Genomic DNA, 3,465 nt, shown 5'->3' on the forward strand with positions numbered 1-3,465 from the left:
AATTCCCTCCTTCTCCCCCAAGCATACAAATCCACACACTTCATCCTTATTCTACTATATAATAATAATAATTTTAACCTCCCTCAATACTCCTATAACTCTTCATACTCTATTAAAAACCCCTGTGTCCCTTAAGAAATCCATAAGAATTCTAGTTTGTGCCCTATGTTGTGTCTCAATAGCCCTTTTAATGTCATGTCCTGAACCTCTATCTCGCTCAACTTATTCCTCATCAACTCTCTCTGAACCTCATACCTGCTGCACCTCAAGACCACATGCTCCACTGACTCCTCTTCCTGGCAAACCTCACACAATCCAGTATCATGTTTTCCTATTAACTTGAGTGTTTTATTTAATAAACAATGTCCCAATCTTAACCTAGATATGACTGTTTCCGCTCTGCGATTTCTACTTCCAATCACTGAACATTTAACATCCCTCTGGATTTGATATAAATGCCTTCCTTTCCCCTCTCTATCCCACCTCTCTTGCCACATCTGATTTATTGTCATCCAGTATCATGTTTTCCTATCAACTTGAGTGTTTTATTTAATAAACAATGTCCCAATCTTAACCTAGATATAGCTGTTTCCTCTCTGCGATTTCCACTTCCAATCACTGAACTTTTAACATCCCTCTGGATTTGATATAAATGCCCTCCTTCCCCTTCTCTATCCCACCGCTCTTGCCACATTTGATTTATTGTCTTCCATATCACACTTTTAGCTTTACTGATACTTGCATTTCTATGTTTCCTTTTGTTAACGCCGTTTTAGCTAATTTATCTGCCATTTAATTTCCCCTTATCCCTACATGTCCTGGTACCCATAAAAATTTGATCTGCCTTCCTTGGTTATATATTCTTGTAACTAAAATTTATTGTCTTCCATATCACACTTTTAACCTCTGCTTTACTGATACTTACTTGCATTTCTATGTTTCCTTTTGTTAATTCCATTTTAGCTAATTTATCTGCCATTTCATTTCCCCTTATCCCTACATGTCCTGGTACCCATAAAAATTGTATCTGCCTTCCTTGGTTATATATTCTTGTCACTGACTGTAGGACTTCAAACAGTATATGGGTCATTCTACAGAAACGTCCACTTTTTGCCGACTTTTTGAATAGAATGACCTTATACTTGCTAAAACTGATGATGAATCTGAACAAACCAAAACCTTATGCTGCCCTGTCTTTTCCACCCATCGTACGGCGATTAATATTGCCAGCATTTCCACTGTATAAACCCCTAACATATTAGATTTTCTTCTATTAATTCCAATTCCTTTACTTGGAACCACCACACTCAATCCTGTTACTTCCGTCTCTGGTTCCTTGGCACCATCTGTATAAACCTGTATGTAATCATTATACTTTTCCGCTATCCAATTGTACCAAAGTTCGCCTTTTCCCAGATTCCCAGCTCTCCTGTAACATTGCCTTAGTAGGATGAAAAAGTTAAAAGTTAAAACAACCTGCCCAATAATTTACCATCAACTGCTTCCTTCTTAATTCTAAAGGACATTCTCCTATTTCTACCTGTAATGCTGACACTGCGGTAGTTTTAAAAGCTCCACAACACAGCCTCAAGGCCTGTAGTGCAATCACTGGATTCCAACTTCTGTATATAGATGGCTATTCTGTTACATAAAGTAACACGTGGGTGTAAATGGAACATGTTTGAACGCACAAATATAGGAAATACAAATGAATTAAGTTGTTCTCGACCAGCAGGGGCCAGCAGAGAACTATCGTTTTCATGCACACAGCAACGCAAAGGCTGCTGGGTAATGATCACGGGCAAACATGGCAGCCACCCTACCAAGGATCTTGTCCTTCGGTAAAAATACGAAGGCTTTGCTCAGTGGCTTGAGGTTGTCTGCAGTTCCAGCCCAGCAATACAGTGTTGAAGTTTCTATTTATGGAGAAAACATTACTCACACGGGATAGGTGAGGCTCAGTTTTAAAGCACGTCTGTTTGTCTCTATTAGCATTTGTTGTGAGAGTAGACGGTCAGGTCTTGTGAAATGAATCTGTATTAATAGCAGTACTGTTAGTTTGTGCATGTAGAGGCAGCTGAGTGATGAAGGATGCTGCTGCCTCTGTCAGTGTCACGGTGAACCGGATGATTCCGTTTGCTGCTTGCTTTTGTTGCAGGTCTATAACGAAAATGATGTGAGAAGGGCTAGATTCATCGGCAGACAAAAAGAGGTCTCTAAACTATTTCAACACTGCATTGGGTGCACTAGAAGATAACCTTATTTAAATTAAAATTAACTAAAATATTGCCGTAGATTGTTCACTCATTGATCTTTTCATATTTGATGCAGGTGAATGAGAACTTTGCAATCAGCTTGGTTGCTGAGGAACCAGTGACATACGTAGAGTCAAGAGTGGTGTCCTGTGATGGAGGCGGAGGGGCTATCGGCCACCCCAGAGTTTACATCAACTTGGTGAACAAGTCTTTTCTATAAGAACAGCTAATACAATTCAAAAGATGAGAAAGGTAGATTATACCTTAGCAGCAGAAATTCATAATAAGCAATATTTCCCATTGGGTTGTAATTCCAGGAGGCATCTAAAATAAATTAACTGTTTTCAAAATGAATGATGTGCAACCCAAGATCACATGATCATAAATGGCAGAATGTCTTCTGGCAGAAGTGGCCATCGAATTGACTTGTGGAAGGGCCCTTTGTGCAGGGAGTTAGTCGCTTCCTTTCTTTTGGAAACGAAAATAGTTCCCCAAGCCCTTCTACGTTGCCTAAAGCAGGGGTGTCCAATCCTACTTCTGAAAGCCCAACGTCCTGCAGAGTTAAGCTCCAACACACTTGCATGGACGTTTCTAGTGAATCTGAAGACCTTGATTAACTGGTTCAGAGTTGGAGCTAAACAATCCCCTTGTCCAAATACCCACACTTGTGGTCTCGGCCACTTGAGAGCGCATGTGCGCGACAGGAAGTGCGCAAGACTCCCAGATCTTAAAAACGCCAAAGCGCAGTGCCCTTAACGCACACTAAATCCACACTATCTCGAATACCGCTCCAGAGCAGTTTTCAAGGCTTAGTGTATCCCATCATGCATCATGTTCTGGAAATAAATCGTACTGTGCAACTTAGCTAAAGAATTATGAGTTTTTAATTTGAGGATGTGTCATTTCCAATCCTACCAAAGTTCTCATTTAGCCTTTTCCCAGATTCCCAGCTCTCCTGTAACATTGCCTTAGTAGGATGAAAAAGTTAAAACCTGTTTTGATTGCACCGTGTGGGAGGAGTTTCATCAGGGCCCCTTAATGAAATAATAACAGTAATAACAGATTATATAGGATTTTGTGTGCAGTCAGTGGTACCTATGGAGGAGATACAAACTTATCCAAATAATAACACTTACATAAGTAGGGATGTTAAGTAGAGAATAATTCAGATCAGAGGTTTAGTATCAGCTCAGTGGTGCCTCGGTGTTCA

General features: G+C 40.1%; 1 pseudogene; it reads left to right on the forward strand.

Moving 5' to 3' along the window:
* The first annotated feature begins 1,717 nt into the window (after positions 1–1,717).
* On the forward strand, positions 1,718–2,491 carry LOC107676295 (NADH dehydrogenase [ubiquinone] iron-sulfur protein 6, mitochondrial-like; annotated as a pseudogene).
* Positions 2,492–3,465: the final 974 nt, after the last annotated feature.

Source organism: Sinocyclocheilus anshuiensis, unplaced genomic scaffold (genome assembly GCF_001515605.1).
Source record: "Sinocyclocheilus anshuiensis isolate Anshui unplaced genomic scaffold, SAMN03320099.WGS_v1.1 scaffold6014, whole genome shotgun sequence".
NCBI classification, from domain to species: Eukaryota; Metazoa; Chordata; class Actinopteri; order Cypriniformes; family Cyprinidae; genus Sinocyclocheilus; species Sinocyclocheilus anshuiensis.